At 44.0% G+C, this 20,516-nt stretch overlaps 1 protein-coding gene and 1 pseudogene across 1 annotated transcript in view; both read left to right on the top strand.

The window, feature by feature from the left end:
- Nucleotides 1-4,757: 4,757 nt before the first annotated feature.
- STX8 (syntaxin 8) overlaps nt 4,758-20,516 on the top strand; it is a 467,623-nt gene continuing 451,864 nt past the window's right edge. The window contains exon 1 of the mRNA XM_075994176.1: nt 4,758-4,761. The gene's annotated coding sequence lies outside the window, so the exon portion shown is untranslated. The remainder of the gene's footprint in view (nt 4,762-20,516) is intronic.
- LOC105879217 (olfactory receptor 1A1-like) lies at nt 8,644-9,551 on the top strand (annotated as a pseudogene).

Genomic DNA, 20,516 nt, shown 5'->3' with positions numbered 1-20,516 from the left:
GACTCTGGTAGCTCACCACCTTCGCTCTGCCCAAAACCACAGCCCAGACCCACAACTGTCAATCCGTGAGGTCCATAGCCAGCGGCGCCCAGCCGAGGATGGGTCAATACAGCCAGGCCACCAGCACCGTACTACCAGCCCTTCTCTACCACCGATCTCTTAAACTGGAAGCAGCACACTCCTTCATACTCAGAGAAGCCCCTGGCCATGACAGAGCTACTGGAAAGCATCTGCCAGACCCATCAACCCACTTGCGGGGGAACTGTCAGCAGCTCCTCCTGACCCTGTTCAACACCGAGGAGTGACGTCGAATCACCCCCGGAGCTTGGAGACGGGTGCAAGATAATGCACCAGCAGGTGCCTTGGACCCTGAGGCATGGGCCCAGCCAACAGTCCCAGATGTTGTGCCTACGTGGGACTTTAACACTTCAGAAGGACGAGAGGCGCTCAACAGATACCGAGAGACCTTCCTGCACAGGGTCCGAGAAGGAGCAAAGAAGCCCACTAACGTGAACAAAGTAGCTCTGGCCACCCAAAAGGCCAACGAAACTCCCAGTGATTTCTACGAAAGTCTGTGCAAGGCCTACCGAATTCACACCCCCTTTGATCCTGAAGCCCCAGAAAATCAACAAGTGGTGAATGCCGCCTTCATGGCTCAGGCAAGTCCAGGTATACAACACAAGTTGGAGAAGCTAGGTGGATTTGCCAGTATGAACATTACCCAGTTAATGGAAGTGGCTCAAAAGGTATTCTGGAACCGGGACTGTGAGGCCCGGAGGGAGGGTGAAAAGAAGATGAAGCACAAGGCCACGCTCCTAGCAGCGGCGCTTGGGGCTCCTTTACCCATGCCAGGGCCTGGGACACGGAGGGAAAGTAGGCCATGCAAAAGAGGGATGCCGAGACCCGACCAGTGTGCATTCTGCAAGGAAACCGGACATTGGAAAAATGAATGTCCACACCGACAATCTCAAGACGGCTATTGGAAAGAAAAATGCTCTCACTGATCGCCCATCCCTCCCACTCCTAGAGGACCGCTTATTCCACCCCCTCAGCGAGGCCCAGTCCGGGGGTTCCAGATGGAACCGGAGGCACAGGATTTTATCAGCCTTATGGGAATAAAAACAGAATAGGACCGACCAGACTCCCTCAACCTTGGCCCCCGGGAGCCCATGGTCACGATGGATATGGGGGGCCAACCAGTGACTTTCATGTTAGATACGGGACCCGAACACTCAGTAGTGACTACCAGGTGGCTTCTCTCACTGGATGGGAGACAATAGTTGGGGCCACTGGTGGCCAGGTGGCTAGGCCTTTCAGCCAGGCCCAATCATGCCAGCTCGGGGGACACCAAGTGACACATGAATTCCTCTATCTTCCAGACTGCCCAGTTTCCTTATTGGGATGAGACCTCCTGCACAAATTGGGAGTGCAGGTCACCTTTTGCCCTGAAGGTGGCACAGACCTGTCATTGGCAGCTCTGTAGTCCTTGATAATGGTAGTCACTGTCCCCAGGGAAATGGAGTGGCACCTCCACGACCACCAGGCACATGGCTGCAGGGTGCATGGGCCAACCATTGGGCCCGCAGAATCCTTACACCAATGGCCACATTTCGGGTGTTGAAGGAGAACCCCCCCCACCAAGTTTCAGCATAACTTCGCGACAGTATGAGCAGAAGACCCCCCCCCGGACTAGCAGTCAGAAGGGCTCGAGTCATAGTTGGGCTAAACACTGGAGCACAGCCCATCAGCAAAAGGCAATATCCTATCCCTAGAGAAGCACGGAAGGGGATCCAAGCTCACCTAGACAAACTTCTTCAGGAAGGCATCCTGAGAGAGTGCCAGTCCCCATGGAATACCCTGCTGCTCCCAGTAAAGAAACCTGATGGAACTTACTGGCCTGTCCAGGATCTCTGGACGGTAAATGAAACCATGGTCACCCTCTATCCAGCAGTGCCAAACCCCTACACATCCCTGAGCCACATCCCTGGGGACGCCAAGTGGTTCAGTTGCCTGGACCTGAACGAACCAGCCCCTCTTTGCTTTTCGAATGGGAAGACGCAGGTTCCGGAAGGAAGAGGCAGCTCACCTGGCCCAGGCTGCCACAAGGTTTCAAGAACTCCCCTATGATCTTTGGTGAAGCACTGGCAACAGATCTAGAGTTGTTCCCACAGGGGGAGCTCAACTGTACTCTATTACAATATGTGGCTGACGGCCTCCTGGCACATGTAACCCAAAAGGAGTGCATGGAAGCAACGAGAGCCCTACTCCAGCTACTGGCAGAAAAGGGGTACAAGGTCTCATGGAGAAAGGCACAAATTTGCCAACAGGTTGTCACATACTTAGGTTTTAAAATCACCAAAGGAAGAAGACAGCTGGGGCATGAACGAGTACATACAATCTGCTCCATCCAAAGACCAACCACAATCTGGCTGTTGGGAAAATATGATTGAGGAATTAATGAAATGTGGCTCATAAGATCATTATTTTATTATATAACCCAATATTACTATATTAAAGACAGAAACAGGCGTTTGGAGGTTTTTGCCCTGAAGGAATATGTGAACTCAACGGTTCACTTATTAGAGGCTGCTATCATGGGAGAGCTCTCAAATCTCCAGTGGGGATGTTTTCCAGGAAGGCTTCCTGGTATCTCAAAATCTGTGAGCTTCCCTGTATTTTGAAAGACAAGGCAAGGCAAATATGGCCCAAAGGATGGGAGCCGGAGACAATGAGTACACTATGCCCAGAGATGTGCCCCGGTGGTTATAAACAACCTGTTTTATTAGAGATGGGCTTCCTGCTCTCTCCTGTCCATCTACCTTTAAGTCCACCATAACTAATCAAAAAAAATATTGAGTCACTATACCTCTTTTGTTTTACCTCTGTTAATTGACAACTACCTCTTAGAACTTAGAAGCTAGCCTCTGAAAGACTTTGTGCCTGTGTGTTCACCTAGATAGATTAGAAGCCCCTTGAGAGGACTTTTGACCCCAACCCACTACCTGTATCCCCTAGCAACTGCATTCCCTGATATGCAAATATGTTACCCTGACAACTGGTAATTGATTTTCTGTGATTATAAAAACCTGTATAAATCCAAGCATATTGCTGGCATTGATGGAGATACGCCGGCCCCCTAGGAACTTCCCACTGTGTTATATCTGATATATATATATATATATATATATTATATTATATTATATTATATTATATTATATTATATATATATTATATAATATATAAACTATACCTTAGTCTCTGTGTATTCTTTTATTTCTCCCTGCTGCCTATCAATTTCCTTATCCTCTGTGTCGACCCCTATCTTAGGGACTTGGCTCAGTGGGGAGAAGCAGCTGATCTCCTCAGGGGCCTGCCTCAACTACTCTCGCCCTGCACCGGCAGCTGCGGGAGTTCCTGGGAACAGTAGGATTCTGCCCAATATGGATACGGGGCTTTGCACTGATGGCCAAACCTCTCTATGAGGCCCTGCGGGGGCCTGAGACGCAGGAGCTGAAGTGGGGATCTGAGCAGGAAGAAGCCTTCCGAGATCTGCAGAATCAGCTATACCGATCCCCGGCCCTAGGGCTGCCAGATCACACTAAAGACTTTAACCTGTCACAACTAAAGATGAGGTGGTCTAAGCCGAGCCCCTGCCGGTGGGGTGGTCTGCTCAGAGAGCAGGACCTTAATCCAGGTACCGAGACACGCAAGGGGAAAAGGGCAAATATATACACAGATTCCAAATATGCATGGAGCACCTTGTATGTACCGTGTTTCCCCGAAAATAAAACAGGGTCTTATATTTATTTTTCCTCAAGGAGACACCCTAGGGCTTATTTTCAGAGGATGTGTTTTTTTTTTTTTTTTTTTTTTTTTAAGTACGACACAACAATCTACATTTATTCAAATACAGTTAAGTCGTCTTCTTCTGGAACATCATCATAACTCTTCAAACCCCAAATTCCATTCTGAATTTCTTGCAACTCTATTTCCTTTAGAATCATTGGCCCCAATCTCTCATGTTGAGCAACAGAGCTCTCATTAAATGAGCAGCTCTTATCCATGTAACCTGCTCAGAGTGCATTGGTAACAACACTGTCAGTGATTTTATCACATGAATTCTTCACCCAAATCATGACCTCTTGCAGGCTAGGCTTCACAAAGTTTCCACACTGATTTCTTGTCATTCTATTTTCAATGTAGTCATTGATTTCCATGCGCAAATGGTCTTTGAATGGCTTGTTTAATGCAATATCAAGAATCTGCAGATAGGTAGTCATTCCTGCAGGAATCATTATTTGATCTATCCCCTGGTGTGTGTGGGGGGTGAGAGAGGCCCACAGTGCTGAGTAAAATGGCAGCCACAGCTTTCTTTCTCCACACTGGGGACACACAATACTTAAAGTGGAACGTCCCGCTCCTCACTTCACTGAGGAGATTTTCCCCTCAAAGCCTCAGCTTGCAGCACGCACAGGATGGCCGGGACCTGACAGGGGGAGCCCACCTTGTTGGTGGGGCTGCCTGCACTTTTCCAGTCGCCTCTGAGATAGTAGCTGTCACGATGGGGCAGATGAGAAGGGCTGCTCATCTTCTTTACCGCTCCGCAACGAAATGCATGGGTTGTGCAGATACGCTGCGTGGCCACGCCCATCACTAGGTCTTATTTTGGGGGTAGGGCTTATATAGCTCAAATGCTTAGAAATCTTGCTCGGGCTTATTTTATGGGCAGGTCTTATTTTTGGGGAAACACGGTACATGGGGCCCTCTGTCAAGAAAGGGGACTCTTAATGGCAGGAGGAAAAGAAGTAAAAAATAAAGAAGAGATCTTACCGCAACTGGATGCCATGTGGGAGCCTAAAGAAATAGCCGTGATACACTGTTGAGGACACCAGAAAGGAAGAGACCCAGTCACCCTCTGAAATCATTTGGCAGACTGAACGGCAAAGGCTATGGCGGGACAGAAGTTGCAGGAACTGGGCACAAGGCGACAGGCTGGTAAAATTCTCCTAGCATCAGAATGGCACAGATGCCCAAAACACAGCCCAGAAGAAGCATGGGCAAAGAGAGAGATGTCCCAAGAGACTGAGTCAGGATGGTGGAGTTTGCTAGATGACCAGGTCCTCATACCAGAAATGCTGGCCTACACAGTTGTCTCCAATTTCCATGTCCTCACCCACCTGGGAAAAAATGGCCCTTACCAACCTGCTTGGCTGGTACCACTACATTCCTAAGCTTCTGTCCATCCTAGCAACCATCTGCGCCCGCTGCCAAGTGTGTGCCCAAAATAATGCAGGCACGAGGTGTAGGCCGGCCACAGGCATCTAGAATGTTGGAACATCTCCCTTTGAAGATATAGCAGTGGACTTCACTGAGCTAAAACCATGCAAAGGAATGAAATACCTGTTAGTGATGATACGCACCTTCTCGGGATGGGTCGAGGCCATCCCTACCCGAACTGAAATGGCAAGGGAAGTAGTAAAGGTGCTTCTAAGGGGAATTGTTCCCCGTTATGGGCTGCCACTCTCAAAAGGCAGTGACAATGGGCCAAGCTTTATGACAGACATCATGCAGACTTTAGCAGAGGCATTGGGGATTAAGTGGAAGCTTCAAACAGCATATAGACCCCAAAGTTCAGGGAAAGTAGAGCTTATGAACCGGACCCTTAAAAACACCTTTGCAAAAATGTGCCAGGAAACTGGGCTACCCTGGGCAGACTTACTCAGCCTGGCTCTACTCAGAGTCAGGTGCACCCCGGGGCCATCAGGATATTCACCCTTTGAGATTCTTTATGGAAAGTCCCCCACCCATAATTAGGCTGCTTAAGGGAAATATTACACAAGTAGGAAAAGACACTCTACAAGCTCGGCTTGTTTCCTTGTCCAAGGTACTGAACAGATTTCATCACAAAGTTATGGAAAGAACACCCATAGCAATGGGGTACCCTGTCCACCACCATCGCCTGGGAGATTCTGTATGGGTTAAAGACTGGGAAATGATGCTGCTTGAGCCCACCTGGACAGGCCCCCACACTGTAGTCTTAACCGCACCTACTGCTGTTAAGGTTGCAGGAGTAACTCCCTGGATCCACCACACCTGAGCAAAAAGAGCATCATCTGAAGATGACAGAGACACCTGGATAACAGAGCAGAACCCAAAAAACCCACTAAAGATCCACCTCTGATGCAGTGACCTGATGACTACACCCGAGTCTGAATGACCAGACTGATTCCCTACATCCCCGTTGGCTTATCAGGACTATTGGCCCTACTACTAGGCATTGGACTTTACTCCATAGCAACCCAAGACTGGGGGCGGGTAAAAGATTGTGTTTTGTCATATTGTACTGGGCTATAGCGGGGCTCCTATTTCTAATTTGGATATTCCTACAGACAATCAACTTAATACGGGATACAGGTTATTGATACAAGATGCTACTAAAAATTTTAACATTGATTTCCTTACGCACATAAATGCTCAAAACCCATGTTCCCCTTCCTGTAACAAATATGTAAGGAGGATTGATGACCTGGAAACAGGGCCTTAGGAACTTATGAGGTCCAGGTTCAAACCACTGCCCATATCATGGCCCTCCAAGTATACTGTCCACTAAACAATTTAGGTGATGCCCTCTAATGCACTGATGATGGCCACAGCGCATTTAGGGCCATCAAGAGGGGGGAATGTAAGAGAAAATTTTTCCACTCCCTTCCTAATAGTAGCATAACTGCAAAATAACATGACTAAGCAACTATAGAGTAACATTTGACTAGATCTCAATCCTGTGCAAACTTTGCAAAATAGCATGACTAAGCAACTATAGAGTAACATTTGACTAGATCTCAATCCTGTGCAAACTTTGCAAAATAGCATGACTAAGCAACTATAGAGTAACATTTGACTAGACCTCAATCTTGTGCAGACTCTGTAGCCATTTGCTTCTGTAACCACCAGCTTCCTCCTAACAAAACATATAAAAGCCACCATGCTTCAACCCCATTTTGCTCAGAATTTGGAGGCAAGACCCTTCTGAGCCCACCATGTAATAAAAGCCTGTTTTGCAGTACTCTCGTGTGGCTCTCGGTTTGTTTCCCGGTCCTGTTTGCTGTACAATTCCACCATGTGACACCATCATCCCACTTACTCTCCTGGCCACTTGCATTCAGTTTGCAAAACAGAGAGGGTAATGTGGAGAAAGACTGTAGCTGGAAGATATAAATGGATTGATTACAATCGAGTCTCATGAACACCTTCAGTGCAAGGGAGGTCTGAGAAATATAGTCTAGCTGAACAACCAGGAAGAACAGAACAGTGTGGACTTGGGTGAGCAGCTAGAAGTCTCTGCCACAATTAGTGTGTCTCAGAGTACAAGATGGATCAAAGAGGAGGGAATGGTTAAGGGACCATTACAATACCTCAGGTGGAAAATGATGATAGTCTAAGCTAAAGTACTAAGAGAGTAAGTATTGATAGAAATTTTGAGCTATGTAAGAATTTTTTAAAAGAAGAATCAACAAGGTGAGATGTAGAAGTGACAAGTAAATTGGTTGAGTGTGCCTGTGAGTACTCCCATGTGAGGAAGTCATGAAATAAACCTGGATCCAACTCAAGAAAGATAGAGTAAAAACTTATTCCACACTAAGGAGGAGTGTGGAGTGTCTCTGGAGGAGATAAAAATGAACAAGATGATATTTTCCTCCTCAAGAAAAGCTTATGGTCTACTTAGGTTGTATGTGAAGGGCATGGGATTTGGTCAGACTTGTTGGCAGGATGACTTAATATTGGAAACATGGAGAAAAGAGATCAAACATTCAGGTGAAGTTCTGAGAGTCTAATAAGCATTAGTTGACATCGCTATGGAGTTAGATGCATCTCCAAAAGAAACAATGAATAAAAAGAAGAGAAGATGGAAGAGAAAAACAGTAGACCCCATATATTTAAGGGCTTGGAAAGAGTTAAAACATATCAAAGGAGATGTTGAAAATCTACTTTGTGTTCCTTGTGATTTATAGTCTTCTAATGGCAATGTAGACAACGGTTACCTCTTGGCCTCTGGGCTCACTCTGAGTTTGGTCACTGGAACATTTCTAATCATCCAGGGGCTCTTCTTTGCACTGGAGTGGTTTTTGTCAAAGACTTCAAGATACTGTCCTTTCCTTATCCATGTGTAATAAAATTAGTGTATGATGCTGGCATCTCTATTAATTTGTAAGATCTTTGGGAGCAGAGACAATGTCTTTTCATTGAATAAATAGATGAATAAACTGATTGTCAAATATTTATGACTTTTCCACAAGGCTTACAAAAGTGTGCAGCACACAGATTATGAAATTTAACTATTTGCTAAATGATTAAATTGTAGGTGTTTGGGGGTGGTGCTGGGGTTCAGGAGGATGAGCACCTCTGATTTACAGATTGTTCCTTTCTTAGGCATAAGTGTCCAGGGATAGCTGTCGATTAGTTTCAGTTATTAACCAGAAGTTTCCCAATGAAACTGGGAAATTACTGGGGATTACTGTGGATTTAGTAAAACCAGGTATAGACATATCTGGTCCCCAAAGTCAAAAGTAATGGGTAAGGAAGATCATTACACAGAATAATTTACTAATAATTCCGGATTCTCTCCCCTTTCCTGTTGAAGAATCCATGAGAGAAGTAAATCAGTCATCAACCCTGGAATACATCCTCCTGTGAGTTAATGGTCAACAAAAACAAGATTTCTTCTTTGTCTTCTTATTTGTTTACCCCATCATGCTGATTGGAAACATGCTCATTATCTTGGCCATTCACTCTGACATTCACCTTTACAACCCCATGTATTTTTTCCTTGCCAACCTCTCTTTGGTTGACATCTTCTTCTCATCTGTTAAGCATCCCTAAGATGAGAGCCAGCCATCTCTTGGGCAGCAAAATCATCTCCTTCGGAGGATGCCTAACACAGATGTATTTCATGCTTGCCTTGGCTAACACAGACAGCAATATCTTGGCCGTGATGGCATATGATCGAGCTGTGGCCATCAGCTGCCCACTTCACTACACAACAATTGTGAGTCTGAAGTCTTGCGTCCTGCTAGTTGTTGGGTCTTGGATTGTTGGGGACATCAATTCCCTCCCCCACACTCTGCTCATAGCTAGTCTGTCCTTCTGTGGCAACCATGAAGTGGCCAGCTTGCTTGTTTGCTCAAGCTATCCTGTTCTGACATCCACTTTAATGTGAAATGATGTACCTGGGGGTTGGTGTTTTCTCTGTGCCATTATTATGCATCATTATCTCTTATATTTGGGTCTTTTCCACAGTCTTGAGAGTTCCACCCACCAAGGGTGTGCTCAAAGCCTTCTCAACCTGTGGTTCTCACCTCACAGTTGTTTCTTTGTATTATGGGACAGTCAAGGGCATGTATTTATGTCCTCTGACGAGGTACAGCCTAAAGGATGCAGTGGTGACTGTGATGTACATCGCAATGACCCCAATGTTAAATCCTTTCATCTATAGTCTGAGAAATCGGGACATGAAGGCTGCCCTGCGGAAACTCTTCAGCAAGAGAATCTCATGATAAATGTGAGGGAATGCGTTGGAGACTGCAGCACACTCTTGAAAGTCCACCCTCAACATAATTCCTCTCCAGGAAGCTACCTTTGATATTTCCAGCCAGAAAATTCTTCTCAGAAATCTTGTAACAAATGGATGAGGTATTTTATTGAGATGATCACTTTTAACACATTTTTGCTCCTTTTGGCTGAGTGGCAGTGTAAGAATATTGGGTGCATGTGCCAGCTATTCTACTGACTAACAGAATAAATCTGGGAAAGTCTGAAGTTCATGTACATGTTACAATAATAAAACCTGCCCTGTCTTTATCCTGGGGTTTAAGGATCACAATAGCTCATGTTTTAAATGCTACATATCACTATACGAAAGTGAATTTTTATTGGACTATTATGTTTAAGCATCCCTACGTTGTGTCAAATTATGAAGGCAAGAGCTGTCTTAACATACCACACTGTATATTTCACAGTCTTGATCATATAAGATGCATACAATAATTATTGGTGGAAGTGAAATAAATGTATGAAAATATTCATATTTGAAGTTGAATCTGTTAGTGATTAGACATGATCGGACTGGACATTATTTTCCCATACATTATTACAAAGCTAGTATATCTTTTAGGGTCAGTTAGAATCCATTCTGTAGGCAGAAATCAGACCCAGTATTTTTAAACAAAAAAATTTTAAACAGAGAATTAGATACTTAGTTGTATTCTGAAAGAGACTAAAGGTGAAAAAGTTCTGCTGTAACTCAAAAGTTATTAACTTTAGAAATAAATTACTTCTACTAGGATAGTGGTACAAAAAGGGAAAAGTGGTGTTGTCAGAACCTAGGAGTTCAGAGGAGGGATGACTGTGTATCTGATCCTCAAATCTCTGACAGGTGCTGCTAAACAGCTGTCATTTGGTCATTATTTAGTGAGATGACCCAAACTTTTATTTTTGGGGGGTTTGAAACCTCCATAGAACTACTTTTTTATTTTTGTTACTGTAGATTTTATTAATCTTTGCTGTTGGGCATGTTAAGAAGCACCCCAGACATGGTTGTGATCCTTGCACCTCACTGTTTAGCAGCAACACAATGTCCTTGGGAATTGGGATCGGCCACTCAGACCAGTGGAGAAATTCCTTTTTTTCTTCTGAATGATCCATAGAGAAATGCCACAATTTGGTTGATCTTAGCAGCATAATTTTAATTTTTAAATTATGAAAAAAATTCATAATTATACTTTAAAAAAAAGTATATCCCAAAGATTATTACTGATAAAATTTTATAAGGTTATAAACAACTAACACAATTTAAAAAAGAAAACACTTTCTAGGATATATGCCATAAAAGTGGATTAAAAACAAAAGCGAGGGGGAGGGGAATCAAGATGGTGGATGAGAAACACCGCCAGACATAGTGTCTCTGCAGAAAAGACAGATTCTAGCAGAAATTAGAAGAAGCAAGAAGATGAGCCCACATTGGATGAGGGTTGGAAGGAGGGGTACCTGAGACCATGGGAGACTCCACATGAGGAGGTCACAGAGGAGAAATGGAAGCTGGGACCGCGGCAGCAGCCCGGAGACCAGAGGGAAGGGTAAGTGGATTGGCCGTTTCCCCTCCCCTGCATCTTGGACTGCTGGTGGGCTCCCCAGCGAGTGGAGAGACCTGCGGACACCAGCCCAGCGACGGCCGCTGCCAGTGAGCGGTAAGCCAGTAGTGGACGCGGCACCAGGCTCCCAACTTCCCTGGGGCACCTCCGTGTGCACAGACCCGAGCTGCGAGGCAGGCGCCATATTGCCTCCTTCTCCCCTCCCCCAACCCTACCCGCAGCTGCCCAGAGAGACAATACAGCCACCAGTCCGAGGCACCTACAGGGAACAGGACCTTCCCTTTTGGGGCCCTATGGCTGACTAAGGGGAACTCAGATTGTGAGCTCTCTACCCTCACAGTCTGAGGGAGCAGCACCCTCCCAGGTGCTGCTGGCATGGTGATTCCAGGAGACTGGGGTAGACCCTGAGGCTGAGAGACATAGACCCAGCTTGGGCTCCCTGTGGGTGAACTGGGACTGACACTCCTCTCCCTCGTGGGGATATAGTTTGAACTCTGGGACCCAGAGGTCTGACCTGAAGACCAGATCCTGTGCACCGAGGTCTTGCATTGCCTGGGGCACAGAAGGGATATTTGTGAACAGCCTACTGAGGTGTGTGTGCCTTCAGGGGCAGATCAGCATCCTAGAGGGCAACGCTCCTCCCAAAGGGAGGCCGTGTGCCCAGCCCAGGTGGCATTCCTGCGCAGGGAACCTCCCGGTCAGCATCACAGGCAGGGGAGGCCTGGTGGCGTGTGGTCTGGCCTGCTGGCAGAGGCCCAGGAGTAGCTGCGGAGTTGGGGACGGTGGAAAGAAGTGAGGCCTGTTCCAGACTGCGAGTCTCAGACAGCCCAGCCCCACAGGTAGACTCTCTGACTGAGCGGGACCATTCCAGCCCCTGCCTGACAGCTTTTTCTAGAAGCAGAGAACAGAACTTTGACCCCTGCTAACAACATTGGTGGTGCCTGAGGGCAGGCTTACCCAACCCAGCTCCGCCCAGACTCTCTCCTAGATCAGCCCTCACTGAGGGGGAGAAAAGGACACACCTGGAAGTCCCAGGACCCCACCCACCACCTGAGGCACTAGAGTTCTCTACACAAGAACAAGAGCTGATAGCAGGACACAAAAACAACAGCATAGCCTGTTCCTCCAAGCAAGTGCCACCTACTGACAGGGAGGGCATCCTGCACACCCTTTTCACGGCACCTATTGACTCATTATACAGGGAGTGATCGAATCTCACCCACAGGCACCACCTACCGGCTCAGAAACTAAACAAGGCGTGTGAATACCCAAACGAAAACCTAAAAGAAAGAAACAACAACTGATCGACATGGGAAGAAATCAGTGAAGGAACTCTGGAAATATGAAGAACCAAACGGAAAACACACCCCTAAAGAAGAGCACCAGCCCCCTAGAAATGGATACCAACCAAAATCAGGCAACCAAAATGACAGAAGAGGAATTTCGAATGTGGATCATCAGAAAATTCAACGACCTACAAGAACAACTCAATAACCAACACAAAGAAACCACAAAAAGCCTCCAGGATCTGGAAAAAAAGTTCACTAAAGAAATTGACACAATGAAGAAAAGTTTAACCGAACTCCTGGAAATGAAGAATCAATTCAGGGAACTATAAAATACAGTGGAAAGTCTCAAGAACAGGGTAGATCAAACAGAAGAAAGAATCTCAGAGATTGAAGATAACACCCTCCAATTAAATAAATCAGTCACAGAGATAGAGCAGAGAAACCAGAGAAAAGAGCAAAGCCTACAAGAGATGTGGGATTATGTGAAGAAACCTAATGTGAGGGTCATAGGGTTACCAGAAGGGGAAGAAGACAAAACTCAAGGGTTGGACAAGCTATTTGAAGATATAATAGAGGAAAATTTCCCAGGCCTGGCTCAAAATCTCGATATACAAGTTCAAGAAGCTCAGAGGACCCCTGGGAGATTCAATGCAAACAGGAAGACGTCACGACATGCAGTCATCAGACTGACCAAAATATCAACTAAAGAGGCCCTTCTAAGAGCTGTAAGATGAAAGAAGCAAGTGACATACAAGGGAAAGCCAATTCGCATAACACCAGACTTTTCTAATGAGACTTTACAAGCAAGGAGAGACTGGGGCTCCATTCTCACTCTTCTGAAACAAAACAATGCCCAGCCTAGAATCTTATTCCCTGCAAAACTAAGCTTCATATATGAAGGAGAAATAAAGACATTCTCAGACAAGCAAAGGCTCAGAGAATTCACCAAGACAAGATCAGCCCTACAAGAAGTACTCAAAACAGCGTTACACACGGAACATCATAATAATAACCCACGAATATAAAAACAACCAAAACCCAAAGATTAAAGGCCAAATATTACAATGGCTCAAGAGAGAAATCAAAGCAACAACATCCAACCCAACAGAATGAACAGTAATCTACCTTACCTATCAGTTCTCTCAATAAATGTGAATGGCTTAAACTCTCCACTCAAGAGACATAGGCTGGCTGAATGGATAAGAAAATACAGGCCAAGTATATGCTGTCTTCAGGAAACACATCTAACCTGCAAGGATGCATATCGACTAAAAGTAAAAGGGTGGAGATCAGTATTCCAAGCAAGTGGAAGCCAAAAGAAGGCTGGCGTGGCAGTTCTAATTTCAGACAATTTAGATTTTAAACCAACAAAAGTAGTGAAAGACAAAGAGGGTCATTATATAATGGTGAAGGGCACAGTTCAACAAAAAGAGATAACAATTTTAAATATATATGCACCCAACTTAGGTGCACCCAGATTCATAAAGCAAACCTTACTGGAGCTAAGCAAATAGATTAATAGCAACTCCACAATCACCAGAGATTTCAACACCCAACTGACGGCACGACACAGATCCTCCAAACAGAAAATTAATAAAGAAATAATGGACTTAAACAAAACTCTAGAACAATTGGGTCTGACTGACATTTACAGAACATTCTATCCAAATTCCACTGAATATATGCTCTTCTCATCAGCTCACGGGACATTCTCTAAGATTGACCATATCCTAGGACACAAAGTAAACCTCAAGAAATTTTAAAAAATAGAAATCATACCATGTATCTTCTCAGATCACAGTGGAATAAAAGTAGAAATCAACCATAATAGAAACTCACATTTCTACACAAAAACATGGAAATTAAACAACCTCCTACTAAATGATTACTTCATAAATGAAGAAATCAAGATGGAAATAAAAAAATTCTATGAAGAAAATGACAATGGAGAGACAAATTATCAAATCCTCCGGAACACAGCTAAAGCAGTTCTGAGAGAAAAGTTTATCTCCATAAATGCCTATAACCAAAAGACAAAAAGATCACAAATAGACAATCTAACGAAATGACTCAAAGAGCTGGAAAAAGAACAGACCAACCCCAAAACCAGCAGAAGAAGTGAAATCAACAAGATCAAATCAGAATTGAAAACACGGAAGCTATTCAGGAGATTAACAAAACAATAAGTTGGTTCTTTGAAAAAATAAACAAAATTGATACACTGCTGGCTAAGCTAACGAAAAGCAGAAAAGAGAAATCTCTAATAAGCTCCATCAGGAACAAAAAAGGAGATATCACAACTGATCCCAAAGAGATACAAGATATGATTTATGAGTACTACAAAAATCTTTATTCACACAAATTGGAAAATGTGGAGGAAATGGACAAATTTCTAGAAACACACAGCCTCCCTAGGCTCAATCAGGAAGAGATAGACTTCCTGAACAGACAGACCAATCTCAACAGCTGATATAGAAACAGCAATTAAAAATAACCCTAAAAAGAAAAGTCCCAGTCCAGATGGCTTCACACCCGAATTTTACTACACTTACAAAGAACTAGTACCTATCTTGCAGAAACTATTCCACAACATTGAGAAGAACGGAAACCTCCCCGACACCTTTTATGAAGCGAATATTACTCTGATACCAAAACCAGGAAAGGATGCAACAAAAAAAGAAAACTACAGACCAATATCCCTAATGAATATAGATGCAAAAATTTTCAACAAAATCTTAGCTAACTGAATCCAGACGCTTATCAAAAAAATAATCCATCACGACCAAGTGGGCTTCATCCCAGGGATGCAGGGATGGTTCAACATACATAAATCTATAAATGCAATTCACCACATAAACAGAAGCAAAAGCAAAGACCACATGATTCTTTCAATAGATGCAGAAAAAAGCTTTTGACAAAATTCAACACCCTTTCATGATACGAACACTTAAGAAAATAGGCATAGAAGGTACATACTTAAAAATGATACAAGCCATATATGACAGACCCATAGCCAACATCGTACTGAATGAGGAAAAATTGAAATCATTCCCACTTCGAACTGGAACCAGACAAGGCTGTCCACTATCTCCACTTCTATTCAACATAGTGCTGGAAGTCCTGGCTATAGCAATCAGACAGGAAAGTGGAATTCAAGGTATCCAAATAGGGGCAGAAGAGATCAAACTTTCACTGTTTGGTGATGATATGATATTGTATTTAGAAAACCCCAAAGATTCAACAAAGAAACTCTGGAACTGATAAATGAATTTAGTAAAGTCTCAGGATACATAATCAATACACAGAAATCAGAGGCATTCATATACGCCAACAACTATCAAATTGAGAACCAAATCAAAGACTCAATTCCCTTCACAATAGCAAGAAAGAAATTAAAGTACCTAGTAATATACTTAACCAAGGAGGTAAAAGACCTCTACAGGGAGAACTATGAAACACTGAGGAAGGAAATAGCAGAGGATGTAAACAGATGGAAATCCATACCATGCTCATGGATCGGCAGACTCAACATCATTAAAATGTCTAGGCCGGGCGCTGTGGCTCACACCTGTAATCCTAGCTCTTGGGAGGCCGAGGCGGGTGGATTGCTCAAGGTCAGGAGTTCAAAACCAGCCTGAGCAAGAGCGAGACCCCGTCTCTACTATAAATAGAAAGAAATTAATTGGCCAACTGATATATATATAAAAAATTAGCCGGGCATAGTGGCGCATGCCTATAGTCCCAGCTACTCGGGAGGCTGAGGCAGAAGGATCACTGCAGCCCAGGAGTTTGAGGTTGCTGTGAGCTAGGCTGACGCCACGGCACTCACTCTAGCCTGGACAACAAAGCGAGACTCTGTCTCAAAAAAAAAAAAAAAAAATGTCTATACTACCCAAACTGATCTACAGATTCAATGCAATACCTATTAAAATCCCTTCAACATGGCCAGGCGCGGTGGCTCACGCCTGTAATCCTAGCACTCTGGGAGGCCGAGGCGGGTGGATTGCTCGAGGTTGGGAGTTCGAAACCATCCTGAGCGAGACCCCGTCTCTACTAAAAATAGAAAGAAATTAATTGACCAACTAAAAATATATATACAAAAAATTAGCCGGGCATGGTGGTGCATGCCTGTAGTCCCAGCTACTTGGGAGGCTGAGGCAGGAGAATCGCTTGAGCCCAGGAGTTTGAGGTTGCTGTGAACTAGGCTGACGCCACAGCACTCACTCTAGCCTGGACAACAAAAGTGAGACTCTGTCTCAAAAAAAAAAAAAATCCCTTCAACATTCTTCACAGATATAGAAAAAATAATTTTATGCTTCATATGGAACCAAAGAAGACCCCGAATATCAAGAGCAATTCTAAGCAACAAAAACAAAATGGATGTATTAATATGCCAGATATCAAACTATACTACAAAGCTGTAGTAATTAAAACAATCTGGTATTGGCACAAAAATAGGAATATTGACCAGTGGAACAGATCTGAGAATCCTGATATAAAACCATCCTCATATAGCCATTTAATCTTTGACAAAGCAGACAAAAACATATGCTGGGGAAAAGAATCCCTTTTCAATAAATGGTGCTGGGAAAACTGGATAGCCACCTGTAGAAGGCTAAAACAGGACCCACACCTTTCACCTCTCACAAAAATCAACTCAGGCTGGATAACAGACTTAAACCTAAGGTGTGAAACTATTAGAATTCTAGAGGAAAATGTTGGAAACACTCTCCTGGACATTGGCCTAGGCAAAGAGTTTATGAAGAAGTCCCCAAAGGCAATCATAGCAGCAACAAAAATAAATAAATGGGACATGATCAAACTAAAAAGCTTCTGCATAGCCAAAGAAACAGTCATGAAAGTAAACAGACAACCTACAGAATGGGAGAAAATTTTTGCATCCTGTGCATCTGATAAGGGGCTGATAACTAGAATATACTTAGAACTCACGAAAATCAGCAAGAAAAAATCAAATAACCCTATTAAAAAGTGGGCAAAGGACTTGAACAGAAACTTTTCTAAAGAAGACAGAAGAATGGCCAACAAACATATGAAAAAGTGCTCAACATCTCTAATCATCAGGGAAATGCAAATCAAAACCACAATGAGATATCACTTAACTCCAGAGAGAATGGCCTTTATCAAAAAGTCTCCAAATAACAAATGCTGGTGTGGATGCGAAGAGAGAGGAACACTCCTACACTGCTGGTGGGACTGCAAACTAGTTCAACCTCTGTGGAAAGCAATATGGAGATACCTTAGAGCAATACAAGTGAATCTACCATTTGATCCATCAATCCCATTTCTGGGCATCTACTCAAATGATCCAATGACACTCTATAAAAAAGACACCTGCACTCGAATGTTTATAGCAGCACAATTCATAATTGCAAGGCTGTGGAAACAGCCCAAGTGCCCATCAATCCAAGAATGGATTAATAAAATGTGGTATATGTATACCATGGAGTACTATTCAGCTATTAGAAACAACGGTGATATAGCACATCTTATATTTTCCTGGTTAGAACTGGAACCCATACTACTAAGTTTAGTATCCCATGAATGGAAAAACAAGCACCACATATACTCACCAGCAAACTGGTATTAACTGAGCAGCACCTAAGTGGACACATAGGTACTACAGTAATAGGGTATTGGGCAGGTGGGAGGGGGGAGGGGTGCGGGTATACACATACATAATGAGTGAGATGTGCACCATCTGGGAGATGGTCATGCTGGAAACTCAGACTTGTAGGGGGGGGAAGGGCATTTATTGAAACCTTAAAACCTGTACCCCCCTAATATGCCAAAATAAAAAAAAAAAAGAAAATAAAAAAAACAAAAGCAAGGGGAAGATGAACATAGGTTGAAGATGAGGGGATTTTCATAAGAGTAGACTCAAGGGAATGAAAGTGGGGCTACAATTAGTTGATATAGGCTATTATTAAAATTCTAATTTTCAGGTTGGATGGTGGATCAATGAGTGTTAACAATGTATCCTTATGAATAGATCAACAGATTGATGATTGATGATAGATAGAGAGATAGATATACATAGGTAATAAATAAAATGAGAAGAATTAATCTTGAGCCGAGGATTAGGTAACTAGAAAACAATAAGGGAAGAGGGTGAAGTAATGAGAACAAGAGTTTAACTAGGCATTTCACAGAGCAATCTAGACAAGAGAAAGTGACTATAAAGACAAACAATATAGATGAAAAGGTGATGTGGAAATAGAAACAATATAATATAGTAATTGCTCATGTCTACCTTGGTGCTGCCCCACTCAGGTCTGTGGGCAGCAGTGTTCATTGGCCCATGGTGGCTTCAGCACTGCCCAACCCAAGGTCATCAGTGACAGCAGGGACCAGCACATGGTGGCCCAATCTTTCATACTACCCAAGTTCCCCATCAGTGGTGGGGACACACGGCACCTGCCCATGGGACATGCAGGAGCACCCGGCCTCTCTGCCCCCTCCCTGGCCTGGCGGGCCACTGGGGAGGCACTAGCAATGGCTGATCTGACTCCTAATAGATACAGCGCTCTGAGTCCGTGATCTCCAAATGGCGCCAGCCATGCCAGCTAGTGGGACCCTGCTGTGACTTCTCCCCAAAGCTACGCCACGGCGCAGTCTCCAATGACTCTCTCTGTCAGTCCGGCAGCCTGCTACGCACAGGGTCCCCCACACCGCTCAGACTGCAGAGTGCACAGGAGAGGGTGAAGCCGAGGGTGCCTCCTCTGTCCCTTCTCCACACGCAGATACCATCCCTGTGTGCCTCTGACCCCACAGAGCGGGCTGCATCCCTTCCCTCCCATTCCCTTTGGGAGCCTCCAGTCACCTTTCTATTGATTCCCAACGTTCTCTTTCAGATCCTCAATCTGAAAGTGAATATCCCCTGAACACTTTCCATCTTCTCCGTGAAAGCAGCGTGTGCAGTCTGCTTCCAGCCCTCCATCTCGGCCCCTCCTCCCAGGAAACACACTTTCTGATTTTAGTATTAGTATTTATAAATGTTTAAGTGTGTCTTTTTCTATAACGTAAGCTTAGGCCGGTCATCTTCACACATTCCCAAGTCACTCAGGGAGGCTAGGATTGGCATCCAGCCTCTTGCATCTAGAAGAGCAAAGAAAGGAAGAACTCCTGTCTGTTCTGCCATTATTGAAAATTTAAGTATATTTAGAATTTATCACACTGCTCAAAAATGATTCTCTTTAATAACTAGGCTAGCTCTAGTCTAAACCAATAAGAAATTATATCACGAAAGTTCTAAATATACCCATTTTTGGCTAACCTAGAGTTCTTCTATTGGGTCTTTGCTTAATTGCTGAAAATACAGTATTTTCTAAGGCATTTTACAACCCAGGGAAACTACTAATATCTGAAGATGGGAAAAAGAGAAAAGAATAAACATTTCCCTCAGCTTCTAAGTAATTCCATTAAACATTTGTTCAATGATAAGTCTACATTAAACTCTGTGGTAGGCTGTAAAGAAATAGAACTGAAAGACATCTTTTGTCCCAGACAAATTTACAGTGTAGTGGGGAAGACAGAGGGCTGGACCAAAAATCCAAATGGCTTGGAAAGCACTGAGATATAGGGGCAGGTAAGAAGATATTATTTCTGGGGGAATGAAACATGAATGGGGAATGAATGGGGAATGAAACTGCGCCTTCAAGGAGGGGAAGGGGGCAGTCACAAGTGGAGAAGGACTATTTCCTGGTCAAATCAATAGCTTTCAAAAGGTTAGGGAAGGGAGAAGACCAGTGGGACACCAGAAAGGTGGCCTGATGTGGATGAAGAGTGAAGCCAAACTGGGAGCTGCACCTGTACCGTATGACAAGGGACGGCTGAATGGGGACAAACTTACCTGCCATGATGAGGCATTGGGGCATTGCTCCATTTTCCTGGAAGTGTGACAAGTCATGAAAGGATCATAAGCAAAAAGACAACAAGATTATATGTAGATTTTAGAATCATTCCTGTGTGTGAGAAGGAAAAATCAAATGGCATCAGAGCACAGGCAGGGAGATACACTATGAAAGGAATCTTATGAGCAAAGGGCTAAAACCAATTTGGTAAT

The sequence above is a fragment of the Microcebus murinus genome, chromosome 18 (genome assembly GCF_040939455.1).
Source record: "Microcebus murinus isolate Inina chromosome 18, M.murinus_Inina_mat1.0, whole genome shotgun sequence".
Taxonomy (NCBI): domain Eukaryota; kingdom Metazoa; phylum Chordata; class Mammalia; order Primates; family Cheirogaleidae; genus Microcebus; species Microcebus murinus.
This window is presented reverse-complemented; position numbering and strand designations above follow the sequence as displayed.